Raw genomic sequence first — 16,311 nt, 5'->3', positions numbered from 1 at the left:
TTATCATCAGGAAATACCCATCATTTTGAGGTCACCTATGGGACTCTTTCTCAGTGGATAGAGCACTGGGCCTAGAGTCAGGAAGACCTGAATTGAAATTTGGCCTCACACACTTACTAGTTAGGTAACCTGGGACAAGTCATTTACCCTGTTAACCTATTCCATTGGAAAAGGAAATGACAAACCACTCCAGTATCTTTGCCAAGAAATCCACATAGATCAAATGGTTAAGCTTAGTCTCATAACATCTGTTCTACATCATGTTTTATCTTTGTCTCTACTGGCCTCCTAACCACTAACTCCAAAATCTGTTTTGTTTTGGGTTTTTTGTTATTGTTGTTGTTTTGTAGGGTTTGTAAAAAAAATTCTCTTTGACCTCTCTATAGTCTTCGGAATCTACTATCTTTGTATCACTCTTATTCAATGTATTTCCCACATCCATAACCTTGTTATTATCTTTGATTCTGTACCTCCCTCTTCTCTAATAACCAAACTAACTTTTCTGCCTCTAGGGCAAAAAGGAAGGGTAGAAGCATTTACATAGTACCTGACGTATGCCAGGCAGTATGATTTACAAATGTTATCTCTATTTTCCCATTTTTCCATTCTGTCTGCCACCACCATAATTAGGATCCACCTATCTCATCCCAGTATGTTCCAAATAGATCTCTCGTCCTCTCCATTCTCCCTCCTCATTTCAATACTTCATATCTTCCTTATCCTTATATTCCTTATTCCTTATAGCTCTTTCAATGTCTCCCTGTTTTATACAAACTGAAGTCAAATTACTTTACCTGGTATTCAAAAGCCTTCTGCAGTCTAGCACCTTCCTAATTTTCCAGTCATTCCTCATACTATACCTAACACTCATACTAATCTTTTCCCCAGCAAGATCAATGTTTTCCTGGCTCTGTCTTTCATCATGCAGTTCCCTATGTTGTTCAATCCTTCTTCTGCATGCTGAATTCCTATGAGTTCTTTGAAACCCATCTTTACTGTCCCCCTCTCTCTCACGAAGTTTTCTTTGTTCTATCAGTCAGTCAAAACTTTTCCACTCTCAGAATTCATGTAGTACTTTTGTTTTGCCCTTTCCTCGGGTATTTATACTGCATTATTTTGTCCTGTAGTTATGGTAGTAGTGGTTTTTGTTGTGTGTGTGTATAAGTATGTATGTACACACACAACAAAAATATATATACATAATACATATATACATATACACACATATACCTATAGATATACACACAAATATACAAATGTGTGTTTAGGATCTATATATCTAGGCCTACATCTATATCTATATGTATGTCTATGTATATAACTATCCATCTATATGTGTGTAAGTCTCTATATATATACATATTGATGTTTCAGAAAAACATATATCTCTGTGTGTCTATATGTGTATACATATTCATAAATGTGTGTGTATATATGTATATGTGTATATATGGTGATATCTATATGTCTATGTCTATCCATATATGTGAGTATTCTTCTGTCAGTATTTCCTCCTTTACCCCTGTCTCACACAAAGAAGTTGTCCTTCCTTTTACAAGGCAAACTTCTCTACCCACAAAAACAATTATATTCTGTTCTATCTCCTCTAATAGATTTTCCCCTCTGTCATACCACTCCCTCATCACTTGTCTTCCATCTTTCTCTATCTGTTGGCTCCTTTTCTAATGTCTACAAACATCCCCATATCTCCTCAATCCTCAAAAACAAACCCTCATTTGTGTCTTTCATCCCCACTATCATCCTAAATATCTTTTAGCCCATTATAGCTAAACTCCTTGAGAATGCTGTCTAAAACAGATAATTATACTTTCTCTCCTTCCATTTTCTTATTATATACCCTTTACAATCTTGCTTTTGCCCCCCTTATTACACCAAAATTGGTCTCTCCAAACTTATCATTGATCTCTTCCATCCCAAATTGAATGGCCTCTTCTCAAATCTCATTCTCCTCAACATAGACCAACAGCCCTAGTCACGCTGTTGACCACCCTTTTCTCCTTGATGCTTTCATCTCTCAAGGGTTTGGAGACACTTATTATTCCTAGTTCTCTTCCTATCAAACAGACCACACCTCAGCCTCTTTGTTGGATCCTCATCCAGATCATGCTTTGTAACCATAGGTATCCCAGAGGGTTCTGTCCTGGGTCTTCTTAACTTTTTTCTAGTATACTACTTCATCTGGTGATCTTTTCAGCTTCCATGGGCTTAATTAACATCTCTGAGCAGATGATTCTCAAGTCTATCTATCCTCCCCTACCCTCTTTTCTGACATTGAGTTTCATGTCTCTAACTGCCTTTCTGACATCTCAAACTATATGGCCAGTAGATATTTTAACTCAATATGTCTGAAACAGTAGTCATTATGCTTCTTTCTAACCCCTTCACCCTCCCCAAAATACAAAATTCCCTCTTACTGTTGAGGGTACCTCTATCCCCTCCATCCCCAAATTTACATCCTAGATGTCGTTTGCAGTTCCTCACTATCTCTTATCTACTGTATCTAATCTGTTACCAAAGCTTATTGATTTCACCTTCACAATATCTCTCAAAAATGCCTCTGTTGTAGGTGTGACTCTAAAGCCAGTGCCTCCTTCTTAGTTCAGGTTAGATGATGAAGCACTTGTAAGGCAATAAACATGTAACAAAGGAGGAGGTTCCTCACCTATAGCAAGGATATCCAACAAGGACACAGCAGCTTTTGGTTTCTCTGGACACAGCCACCCTTGTCTCCATCTGGAAAAGAGATTTGCAATGGTCAGGCTATAGTGACCTGCCCTCACATGACTTGAGCTTTTTATTGGCCCTAGAACAGAAAGATATGTCAGAGAAGTTAGGGCCAATCAGATTTCATGAGCGAAAAAATCCTTACCAAGGAAGCCACTTAAGGAAGTTGGGTCAGAAGGAAACTGTTACAGGGTTGGGGTGGGATTGGGGGCAAGCTGTCAGGAAACTGCTGTCCTATAATGACCCCTTTCCCTTCTCTGACATTGCCACCAGTGTAGTTATTAACTCACAGTTGGAAGGCTGCAAAAGTCTGCTGGTGTGTCTAGCTTCCTTGTCTCACCCCACTCCAATCTACCTGAAATTTAGCCAGCAAAGTGATTTTTCTGAAGTGCAGGTCTGACAATGTCACCTCTTTCCCCCACAACCCCTCACTCAATGAACTCCAACGGTTCCCTATTACCTCTAGCCTAGCATAAAATGCAAAATTTTCCATTTGGTGTTCAAAGCTCTTCATAACCTATTTTCCTCTATTTTCCAGACTTCTTACCCTTTACTCCCCACCACACACTCCTGAATTCAGTGATATTGGACTCTTTGATGTTCTACAAATGAGACATTTCATCTCTTGGTTCAAATCTTAGTAACTATGATCAACATAATGACCACAGACTCATAATGAGACATGCTATCGACCTGCAGATAGAGGCCTGATGTTCCGAGTACAAATTGAAGTATGTTTTTATTCTCTTTTCTTCCTTTTTTTTTGACAAGACTAATTCATGAATTTGTTTCACATGGTTATGTGAATGAGTTATTTGCACGAGTTTTGTTTTTCTTGACCTCTTAATGGGTAAGGGAAGGGAGGCAAGGGGACAATTTAAAACTGAAAATAACAAAATTGATTTTTTTCTTTCTCCAGTGATATAGAATAGGATAGGAATTTTGTTGTATTGTAGGTAACTCTCCTCTCAAATATTCTCCTCATATTGTTTCATTTGATTAGCTGCAAGCTAGGTGGTACAATGGATAGAGCAGGCCCTAGAATCAGGAAGACATGAGCTCAGATCTGGCCTCAGACGCTTAACTAGCTGTGTGACTCTGGGCAAGTCACTTAACCCTGTTTGCCTCAGTTTTCTCATCTGTAAAATGAGCTGGCAAAGGACACAGCAAAGCATTTCAGTATCTGTGCCAAGAAAACCCCAAATGGGATCACAGAGAATCAGACAGGACTGAAATGACTCCACAACAACAAAAAATCTACATAAACCCTTTAAGCCTTCAGTCATCAGAAATCCATGACAACTGGTGGCTTTTGTGTAAAAGACCCATCTGTAGCAAAATGAAGTGGGAAATAAAAAATAAATCATCAGCAAAATGTATTAAAACAGAAGGTTTTGAAGCCATTCTAGAAACTTCATTCAATGGAAGCAGCTGGAGCCATTCCTAGTGATAGGTTACCATTGTGTACTGTTGTAAGCTACTGTATAAGACTTTTCAGCAAGGGCCCTTCTGAGTTATGCAAATGAGGTTAGAAATCATCAGCTTTGTCCCCCTGAACTATTAAAACTACTGAAGTCTACAAGTTGTCATCAAGTAATTCCTCTGATTAACAAAAGGCCGGATGAAATGCAGGAGCTTAAGGAAGCCCTAGAAGAGCAAAAGGCAGCAAGAAAAGGGTGGGGGGAATAAACAAGTACCACAATTTTGAATTCCTTTCTAAGTTCTAACGTTCATTCACAGAAATTTCCCTTAATATGAAGCCCCCATTTACTACATTCTGGCTTGTAAACTAGTGAAAAAGTTTAGCAAATGTGTCTCCATAAAAAGATGCAACATATTTGTTTCAGAATTTTTTTTTAATTTTAAAAGAAAGTCAGAAATAAATAAAATTAAACTTTTATACCATCAGAAATAATAATTTGTCCTATTCATTAGCACAATGCTAAAATTCAAAACTAAACAAAGAAGCAATTTTTTTTTTTGCCTGTAGGTTCTTGTTTATATTTAATGTTAAGGAAAACAAAGTCCCCACCAGACATTTTAACTGTCTGAACATCTGGTACATTGATTACTATATGTAGTTACCCTGGTGCGGGTTTTGCTATAGCATCTTTTTTCTTCTAGGGGGTTGACATACCCTTTGGAGACAATAGGAGCATGCAGGATTCACTGGAGGAAGCAGTAAGAATTCAGTTCAGAGAAACAATCCTAAGGGAGTGATTAAGTAGGTTTAGCACCAGGCTAGAGAGTGAAGACAAAAGGACCAGGCTCCCTGTTGGCCCTAATATACACCTGAAAAAAGCAGCTGTTTCCATCCCTTAAGCATTCTCACTTCCAAAATTTTGGATTGAAATGCTTTAGTGAAAAATATTATTTAATAGAGCATATTTATATGGAGAATTATCTGAAATCCATAATATAGTCTATATATGTGCATTGTTCACATAATTTTTTCTACTTTTAAAGTTCCTCATTTTAATTTTTCCATTTCCAGGTCTACCATTATAGTCTAGGATCTTATCACCTCATGCTTGGATTGCTTTAATAGGCTTCTCTGATCCTTGTCTTCCCATCTCAGTCCAACCTGTGAACCACTGTAAGGTTTAAATTTCAGAATACAAAGTTTCAGTTGGACAGTTGGTCCAAAAGTCATGTAGACCCAACCTGTACTTGCAAAAGAGTAACTACTATAACATAAGTGATGATGAGTTATCCAGCTTCTGCTTAGAGACCTTAGTGAAGAAGTATTCACTGACTCCTGAGGCAGTCTATTCCATAATTGGTTAGCTCTAATCATTAGGAAATTTTTCTGTAAATCAAGCCCAAATCCTGGAGCCCTATATGGCTTGCATATGATTTCTACCATCTTACGAGTATACCCTTTTTTCTTAGAGATTAGTATGGTCTTTTTGATTGAATTGAAAACTCTTTGAATTCAGGGGCCAGGTCGTTTTCCTCTCTGCAGGCAAGTAGGACAAATCTAATCCCTCTTCCACATGACGTGCTTTCAAGTATTTGCTGTCAACAGGCAATAACATCTTCATGAAGCTTACACGAAAAAATAGGTTTATTACAAGAGACATGAACTTGCTTGTGGAACCCTAAGTGAGTTCAAAGAGTATACAATTCAAACAGAAACTTGCATATTTATGAAACTGGAACAAAGAGAAGAGAAGAAACAGAAATCTCCACCTTTGGCAGGGGAGAAAAAATCATGAAAAATTAAGATGGCAAAAGCAACATTCTTTTCCATTGGGAACTGTCTAGAGTATGAAGATGTGATGGTCCACTTATCTACAAGGGTCTCAGTTACAGAAACAGTTTCTTAACCTGCTGCAGACTTTTGGCTCCTGTCTTGACTTCCAAGGACACACAGGGAGTTCAGCTTGGGATGCAAACAAGCAATTGTATCAGCCCAAGGCAGCAGCCTTTGTCCTCGGCACATTTGGGGCCTCCTGCGTACTCCAGGTCCAGTGTTTTTGGAAAATAGGGCAACTCAGAATGACATGGTCAGACTTATACTTTAGGAAAATCACTTTGAGAGTTGTGTTGATGATGTATTGGAAGAGGAAGAGACATGAATTAGAAAGTTATTGTGTGATCCAAGACAATTCCAAAGAACTCATGATGGAAAATGTTTTCCACATCCAGAAAAAATAACTGTGGATTCTGAATGCAGATTGAACCATTCTGTTTCTATTTCTTTGTTATTTTTTCCTCCTTTTTTGAGGTTTTTTTCCCCTTTTGTTCTGATTTTTCTTTTACAACATGACAAATGCAGAAATATGTGTAATGTGACTGTACATATATAACTTATATTGGATTGGGGAGGGGGGAGGGAAGGGAGGGAGGGAGGGAGGGAGGGAGGGAGAAAAATTTGGAACTAAAAATGTTATGAAAACAAATGTGGACAATTATTTTTACATGTAACTGGATAATAATAAAATACATTTATGATTTTTAAAAAAAGAAAGTTATTGTAATTGTTTAGGTTAAGGGTAGTGAGGGCTTGAACTGGCAAAGTGGTGAAGTCCTGAACTAATAATGGCTGAATGATTGGGTAGAAGGGGGCATATAGGACTGATGTTGTCAAAATAGACACCACAAGACTTGACAACAGATTGGATATGTGTGGTCTGTCCAGGACTAGATGCCTACCTACCCTAACACGGTAATTCTTTATAAAACCATAGCTGTATAAAAAAAAAAAAGTTTAAACCTTGAGAAAGCAGAACGCTATGAGACATGCCCTTCCTTTTTTTCTTCTGATATAGCTAAAAGGGCAGTTTCCCAGTATCCTCACACTAATGTCAAAATATTCCCTAGTCCTAGTTTGAAACTTATCTTTGAAACCACATTCTATAACTTGTAGACTATAGAGAAGCCTGGCCTGATACATTAGAAACAAGGAGTGAAACAGAACGAAATGCCTGAAAGACTCTCAAACTCTTGCATTTCAGAGAGACATAGCTCTGACTGCCAAAAAAAAAGAGAGAGAAAAGAAACAAAACAAAACACACATATAACTGAAGCAATACCTCACAGCTAAAATGGTACCAGAAATAGACGCAAGTAATCACTGAGAGAACAATTTAAAGCACTTGCTGGAGGTTTAGCCTCATGACTCAGTTCAGGCAGAAGAAAATTCAATATTGTTCAATGAAGTAAATAAAATATTGTGGAAAATAAAGTTCTACAGTAAGGTAAGAGCAGGCAATGATGCTGAAGACCTGGTTCAATAGACCTGGTTTTTGATGGATTCAGCTATGGCTTCCTTTAGTCACTACTGCCTATCCATAAATTGACTTATGGGAATAAAATAAATTCTTCACAGAACTAACTAAAGGTCTCAGCAAACTCAGGTATTGCCTGAGATCCCATTTTCAAGTATGGAAAGGAAGGGAGCTCTGAGTCCTAGAATTAAAACAAACACAAAATGTGAAGGTTCAAATAAATAGGGACATAATCTGTCTTTTGGCCCAGCCAACAGGAACATTGTATTCAACAGCCTTAGGGGTAAGATTATGAGCAGATGAACCCAAAATGGGAATGTACAAAAAAAGTGTCCTCGAGCACCCTCCCATCCTTGTTCAATTATCCCTAAATAAAATTAGATAATTTTTCTCTTTACTTTCACAGTCTTGAAAAAAGAATGGATTTTGGAGAGATTGTGTTGGAATCAAGACAACCTTGACTTGAATTCCATTTTAAACACAATATCAGCTATGTTACTCTCTGGATGAGTTATTAACCTCTCTGAGCCTCAGTTTCCTCATCTATAAATTAAGAGGATAAGACTCTATGACATCGTTCTTTCTAGTTCTAAAATCTAAGATTCACTGGACTTTTAGCAGCCAATTAGTCCACCTATTGTGTAAATGACCCAGCTATTACATTATTGATAGTGGCCATTTATCCTTTGTTTAAAGACTTTTAGTGCAGGAAGAGTTGAGTAGAGAAATATATACCATACACAAATAATCACAACCTGGCAATATATGACAAATGCCTAAGAAAGATATGAGCAATATATTCTGTAAGAAGAGAAATGTTCATTACTGTCTAGGGGATAGGGATCCCTGCTTAAAAGAGGTAATATTGGACTTGGGCTTCAAAAGAAAGGTAGGCATTCAAAAGCTAGGTTCCTAGGCAGTTAACACAGATGAAAACATGTAGAAAGGATGGATTGGCCTGGGTATAGGGGAGTAGTAGGAAATTAAGCTAAAAAGTTAGTGGACTTGCAGATTGTCAAGGATATTCAGAGGAGTGGAGAAGTTCAGATTTGGAAAGGACCTCAGAGGACTTCTGGTCCAATTTATAACTGAACCAGAATACCCTCTACAATAATCCTGAAAAAGTGGTCATCTAGCCTTTGATTGGAGATTGGAGATCTTTTGGGGGTGGGGTGGGGTTGGGGGGGGTAAAATAGAAATGAATTAAGGCACATATTGAATTTGAAATCATAGGTATCTGAATGTAAACAAACCTTTTGACATTCATTCAGACAGATTAAACTGGCCAAAAGGTAGTTCCCAATAGCAAGCAAGTCTACTTTTCATGAAATTTGGTGAAGATATCACAATAAATAAATATTAAAATAGTTTTAAGATAAGATTTAGGAAAAAAGTTTGTATATTCTAATTCATAACTTTGTCATATTCTTTAATTCTTTGTTTTATGTGACAAAGTTTATTCTTCAGGTATTCACAATGTCCCGCCCCCCCCCCCCAAGTAGGAACATTCTTTTTCTTCTTAAATTCTTGAAGAATTTTTTATGTTTTTCATGATCCTACCTGTTGTTGTTTTTTTTTTTTCAGTGATGTAACAATCTGCTTATCACTGTATACAACTTCTCAAATTTTCTGAGGACTACTCGGACTTCATCAGACAGCTCTTTCTGAAAATAGGTCTTTGAAGACTGCTTTATAGAATTCTCATTCATCTTCAGATTAAATTACAGGGTTCTTTGTTATGTAATCTGAAATCATCAGATTAGGAATGTGTCCAGATGAGATGTGTCCACTAAGCAGTTCAGACTTTATTTTTGTTGCTCTTAATTCTTTGAAATTGACTTCTGAGTCTCTTTGTCTCTCATCACTGGTGGGTATTTCATACACCGTACTTTTAAATGGAATACAAAGTTCACTTAACCCTTGCTGCTCCATATATTCTGTATCCTTGATGTTTCATTCCTCAATAACTTCAGGCAAACTATTGCACTAATGAGATAAGCAATATTGTGATGAAGAAAAGTATCATTTCTTCTTGCTGTCCTTCTAGTCAACAAAATGATACATTCATTAGTATATTAAAGGGTAATAGTAGAGTCTACCACATTGGCATAATTTATATAGATTATAGCTACAGACATATACACAATGAAGAGGTAGATATCAATTCCAAACTCAGTTAAAGGCCACCAACTAGAGTCCAAAAGGATTGTCTGATAATATGTGGACATGCCAAGAACTGAAATAATAATGGTTGTAATCCAAGCTATCCCAGCAACAATAAGTATAAAAGGAGATTTAGGGCCATTGTAGCATTAGTTCCTATACATGCTGTCCAGGTCACCTGTGCCAGTCCCATATGACTGTGAATAATCAAATAGATTATACCATTCATTGTTTTTATGTATATAGCTATGAGGAGTAAAGACACCTGCCCCTAAAAGCAACTTCATAGCACTAACAATTCTCAGTCGTCATGTTCATGACTTTGTGTAGGAGTATCTCTGTTTTTACTCTTTTACTCTTCTAGCTGTAAATTAGGGTTATTTGTATTCTTCTAAGGATCCACATGGTTCTTGAGGGAGAAATGCTTCAGTTTCTTTCTGTGTACTGTAAGTTTCACCCTGTTCTCTGTATAAATCTTTATGGAAACTGGGGTAGTTTGATCTTTTTGCTGAAGCTATTGGAAAACACTTAACACTATCAAAATATGTTTAATGGGGGGACAGCTAGGTGGCACAGAGGATAAAGCACTGGCCTTGGATTTAGGAGGACCTGAGTTCAAATATGACCTCAGACACTTGACACTTACTAGCTGTGTGACCCTGGACAAGTCATTCAATCTCCATTGCTCAGCCAAAAAAAAAAATCAAATTAAAAAAAATATATATATATATATGCCTAATGTCAGATACAGGCTTGTCCTATTCTGCATCATTTTCCCTTCAAAGAATTATTTCCAAGTGTCTGTGTCACTTGAATTAAAGTCAGAGCGAAATGGTTTCTGTAAGGGGAGAAGTAGAGGTGGCAAAGGATCTTTACTCACAGCTAATTAATTCACTGTCTCAAAGACTGCAGTACCCTCAATGTGCCATCTTGATAGGAGGTGTCTAGCAGAACATCATCATAAACCCTGCCTGGGTTCCTATATCTTTTCTCAGGCACTATGCCATTTAATAACATTTGTGATTCTGACTCCATGTGGGGGACTCCCTGGGACTCCTGGTTGGTCCTGGGTGGCAGTGGAAGTGGAGACCCAGTCTCATCCCAAGCTCAGAGTGCACAGGGGCATTATCTTTTAAAATTTTTATTATTTTTTGGTTTTGTCTTTTTGTTTTTTGTTTGTTTGTTTGTTTTTCTTTTATTTCTTTTATTTTTTAGAAGCATTATCTCCTGAGGAAGCCCATTTGATTTTTTTTTTTTTTTGGTGAGGCAATTGGGGTTAAGTGACTGGCCCAGGGTCACACAGTAAGTAAGTGTCAAGTGTCTGAGGCCGGATTTAAACTCAGGTCCTCTTGACTCCAGGGCCAGTACTCTATCCACTGAGCCACCCAGCTGCCCTTTCTATTTTTTTTAATAACTCTAATTGCTAAGTAGTTTTATCTAACATTGAAACACTAGGTAGCACAGTAGATAGAGCATTGGACTTGGAGTTAAGAAGAACGAAACTCAACTCTGACCTGGCCTCAGACACTAGTTGGGTGAGCCTGGGCAAGTCTCTTAACAAGTCTCTTAACATTGTTTCAGTTATCTCCCTTGTAAAATGGGAATAATAAGAACATCTATCTCCCAGGCTTGTAGTGCGAATAAAATAAGCTCATATTTATAAAATTATTTTCAAAACTTAAATTTCTATATAAATGCTAGTTATGATTATCAAAACCTAAATTCTGTGTTTACTTTCTACCCATTGTTCCTAAGCCTGCACTCTGGGGTCAATGAAGAAAAGTCTCTTCTCTTTCCAATGTGAGGGTCCTTCAAATACCTTAAAACAAATATTATGCTTCTTCTCTCTAAACTTATCTCAGGCCCAGGGACTCGTAAAGCCAAATATGATCAATTCCACGAAGTGATCTTCTTATACTCTTTATTCAAAGGCCTTCACCATCCTGGTCATCTTTTTCTGTACTAAACCCATCTCTGCAGTATCCAACTGAAAATGTAGTTCCCAGAATTGAACACAGTACTCTAGCTTTAGTCTGAGCAGGACAGAATACAGAGGTTTATTAATCTTTTTTTTCCAGACATTACATCTCTTTTTTTTTGGTGAAACAATTGGGGTTAAATGACTTGCCAAGGGTCACACAGCTAGTAAGTGTCAAGTGTCTGAGGTTGCATCTGAACTCATGTCCTCCTGAATCCAGGGCCAGTGCTCTATCCACTGTGCCACCTAGCTGCCCCTACATCTCTTTTTTTTTTTTTGAGGGGCAATGGGGGTTAAGTGATTTGCCCAGGGTCACACAGCTAGTAAGTGTCAAGTGTCTGAGGCCGGATTTGAACTCAGGTATTCCTGAATCCAGGGCCAGTGCTTTATCCACTGTGCCACCTAGCTGCCCCCCTACATCTCTCTTAATGAAGCCTAAAATCACATTAGCCTTATTGGTCATTCCCACAAAGTACAGACTATTCCATGAGTTTACATTCTTCTAAAACCTTCAGATCTTTTCAGATAAATGTCTTTCTTAACCACACCTCTCTCATCTTCTACTTGTGAAGTTGAATTTTTGAAGCTAAGGGTTAGAGTTTCCAGTTAACCCAATTGTTTCATTTTATTAGGTGAAATTAGAACCTTTAGAAGTTCAGTACTCTAATCTGTCAATATTTTTTTTTTGAGTGCTGCTTGGGCCATTTATTGTACTCATTATCCTTCTCAGTTTTGTATGTAAATCTGACAGACAGAACATTTGCATTTTACTTCAAATAATGTGCCTTCATCCACTAATAGAAATGTTACATAACCAAGGTCAAAGATGAAAGTCCCCATTCTTCCTGATGGATTTGCTTTCATATTGATATTGAACCACATGTACTATTTTAGCCAGATAGGCTAGGGCTTAGGTTTGAATTAAACATTGTAGGAAGTAACTACTCTTGACATCTATGGTAACAGGACAAAGCAATGTTTATTTTAAATATTTAAAAAGGCAGGTGTTAACCAGTAGCCCCTTCTTTTAGGGACAATATATACTAGAGAAGCTGGGCCAATAGCTTCAATAGGCATGGGTCACCCACATCTGAGATTTCCTATTAATAGGACCATTCTGGGGACCTATCAATATAAGACTGAAAATGTGTGGTAGTGATTAGAATCACTATCCCAAGTGCTGAATGACTTAAAACCTACATTCAAGGAGAGGTTTTTTGGACCCTTCAGAAAATAAGTGAAAATTTACTGTATTGTTTGAATTTTTCCATTGAATCTTGTTTCCACAAAATATAAGTATGGCTGAGACTGTGACCCTGGAAGGATAAGGAGAAAGGGAAATTGAAAGAGGGTTTTTTCCCACTATTTTGAGATTAAAGCCTCTCTAGCTTGGCTTTACCCAGGACATTTTTTAAAAAGAGGCAGGAGATGCAATAATGTAGCTTCTGGGATACAAAAATAGAAGCAAAAAAGTAAAATTTGAAAAATGTAGAACTCAATACGACAAAGTGATGGAGGGAAGTAAGTTTTAGGAGCCTAGAAGGAAGTGAGACATTTTTAAACAGGTAGAGTGAATGAGAGGATTATTCTGCTCAGTGTGTGTTATTCAACTTTATAATTGACCATTCACCTAATCTGGAATCCACTTAACTGTAAACTGGCTTGGTCACCTCTCTCCAATCTTGTCCACAAAGTTATTATGATAGACTTAGGCTGTTACTTTTCCAAAATCTAGGGAAATAATTTTTTTAAACATTTGTACAATCTGCCAGGATTCCCTAGTAAAAGAGGAAAAGAGATATTTTCTTGATGAAAGTAATTTATGATCAGGCCTTTCCTTTCTAGATAGTCATTAACCTTCCCTTAATAACACTGGACAACAACCAGAATTTTTTTTTCCTTGTCACATCCATAAAAAAAAAACCAAAACAAAACTGGAAAGCCTTCTAATATTTTTATATTGGTATTAAATATTGTTTCATGTTCTATTTCCCATTATTTTCATGTATATCGCAGTTTAATGTCTTGTAAACCATTTTTAGGTAACACAAATGATGCTCTTTAACTTCTCTAAAATATAGCTACTGATGATTTCCTATTATATTTTGCCTATGGAACATCCATCCTCATCATCTAACAGTAGTTGGTCAATATGCTTGGACTCCATTTGCCCTGCTATTGCTTTTCCATTGTGGAGGTTTGTTGATGAAAATGTTCCTCCTGTATGTCAGTCATTTCCCTCAGGTTTTCTGGGAAGAAGTCAGAATGTGACTGCAAGAAATAGATCTTGAATGGCATAATATTTTATCAAGTTTGACAATTTCCTGGTAATTTCCTCCTTTTTTTTTTAGATAATGAAAATGTGGACCATTTTGAACTATGGTTTTGATGAAATTTTTCATTAAGCCAAGTTTAAGGTGCCCAGGTAGAAAGGAAATATTTTCAAACACGCAAGTGTTTGGCTTAAAACATTTTTCTTTCCTGGAATCAGTCTTTTCTTTTGAGGTCAATATTTTTTATTATAGGTTTTTTTTTTTTTAATATCTGTCTCTGTTGTCCCATTGAGGGATATAATATGACAAAGGCATAATTCTAGTTAAAGGATAATCACTTTCAGATTTACAAAGACAAGTTAAGAATTTTTTTAATCTTATAACTTATTAAGATAAAGTTCATGTTATTAAAATGTATTTTGCTCCTTTCTTACACATCATTTATCCTTTTCGTTTAGATGCTAAAAGAGAATCTTGATTTTTAGTTAGGGTAAGGTTATGCTCATGACCATTTCTTGTTTTTGTTTTTCAGTTGTGTCTGATTCTTTGTGAGCCCATGGACCATAGCATTCCAGGACCTTCTATTCTCCCCCCCCCATTTCTTTTTCCCCCTGGGGCAATGGGGGTTAAGTGACTTGCCCAGGGTCACACAGCTAGTAAGTGTTAAGTGTCTGAGGTCAGATTTGAACTCAGGGCTTCCTGAATCCAGGGCTAGTGCTTTATCCACTGTACCATCTAGCTTCCCCCTTCCCCCTATTTCTTAAAGCTTGTCCAAGTTCATGTTCACTGTTTCCATGATATTTGCTATTCTTCACATCCTCTACCAACATATTTTCTTTTTATCTTGAATCTTTCCTAATACTAGGGTCTTTTCCAATGAGTCCTTTCTTTTCATTATGTGGCAAAAAGCATTTAAGCTTCAGCTATTTGACCTTCCAGTGAATAACCTGAATTTATTTCTTTAAGTATTGCCTGATTCGATCACCTTCTTGTGCAAGGGACTCTCAAAAGTCTTCTCCAGCAACACATTTAGAAAGTGACAATTCTGTGATGAGCAGCTTTCCTCATAGTCCAGCTCTTATAGCTATACATTGCTTCTGGAAAAACAAACAAACATAACTTTGACCTTATGGATTTTTGTCAACAAGATGATATCTTTGCTTTTTAGTATGCTGTCCAGTTTTGCCATAGTTTTCCTTCTAAAGGGGAAGTATGTTTTAATTTCATGGTTGTAATCACCATCTGTAGTGATCTTTTAGCCCAAGAATATAAAATCTGATATTGTCTTCATTTCTTCCCTCTCCATTTGCCAGGATCTTAGGGGAGCATGTGTGTGTGTGTGTGTGTGTGTGTGTGTGTGTGTTAAGCTTCAATCTTTTTACATTCTCCATCTTTACCCTAATCAAGAGGTTTATTACATTCTCCATCTTTACCCTAATCAAGAGGTTTATTAATTTCTGTCCACTTTCTGCCATGAGTTTGGTATTATCTGAAGATCTGAGATTGTTGATATTTCTCCCAGAAACTAATCCCAGTTTTTGATTCATCCAGGCTGGCATTTTGCATATAAATTAAATAAATAAGGTGACAACATACAGTCATGTTGTACTCCTTTTCCAATCTTAAAACAATCAGTTGTTCCATATTTGGTTCTAACTGTTGCTTCTTTGCCTGTATACAGGTTCCTTAGGACACAGGATGTTCTAGTACTCCCATGTCTTTGACGACTTGCCATATTTTTGTTGTAGTCCACACAATACAAGGCTTTAGTGTAGTCAATAAAGCAAAATCAACTGCCTCCCCCCAACCCCCGACCCCAAACTCCCTTTGCTTTCTCCATAATCCTGTGAATTTTGACAATTTGGTCTTTGGTTCCTCTGCTTCTTTGAAAACCAACCTGCTCTTCTGGTAATTCTCAGTTCACGCACTGCTGAAAACTGTCTTGCAGAATCTTATGCATAATCTTTCTGGCCTATAAAATAATCTCAAATGCTAAGTACTTTGAATATTCCTCAGCAATGCCCTTCTTTTCCAATCCAGTGGCCTGGGTTGTATTTTCCAAATTTGCTGACATATTGAGTGCAACACTTTATTGGCATCATATTTTAGGATTTTTTAAATAGCTCAGCTGGAACTCCACAGCCTCCACTAGCCTTATTGTTAGCAATGCTTCCTAAGGCCCACTTGACTTCATTCTCCAGGAGGTATGGGTCTAGATCAGTAGCCACACCATTATGGTTATCAGTAATGTTAAGAGCTTTCTTGTATAGTTCTTTTGTGTATTCTTGCCACTTCGTTTTAATCTCTTTTGTTTCTATTAAATCCCTATCATTTTTGTGTTTTATCATTCCCATTTTTGGGGATGAGACTTTCCCTTGCTATCTATAATTTTCTTTAAGCAATCTCTTGTCTTTCCCAT

The 16,311-nt window shown here is 37.1% G+C and overlaps 2 pseudogenes; both read right to left on the bottom strand.

The window, feature by feature from the left end:
• Positions 1 to 9,058: 9,058 nt before the first annotated feature.
• LOC122755196 lies at positions 9,059 to 15,451 on the bottom strand (annotated as a pseudogene).
• A 230-nt stretch (positions 15,452 to 15,681) lies between these two features.
• On the bottom strand, positions 15,682 to 16,311 carry LOC122755195 (annotated as a pseudogene).

Source organism: Dromiciops gliroides, chromosome 4 (assembly GCF_019393635.1).
Source record: "Dromiciops gliroides isolate mDroGli1 chromosome 4, mDroGli1.pri, whole genome shotgun sequence".
NCBI classification, from domain to species: domain Eukaryota; kingdom Metazoa; phylum Chordata; class Mammalia; order Microbiotheria; family Microbiotheriidae; genus Dromiciops; species Dromiciops gliroides.
The sequence above is the reverse complement of the archived record's forward strand: the minus strand, read 5'-3'. Positions and strand labels throughout refer to the sequence as shown.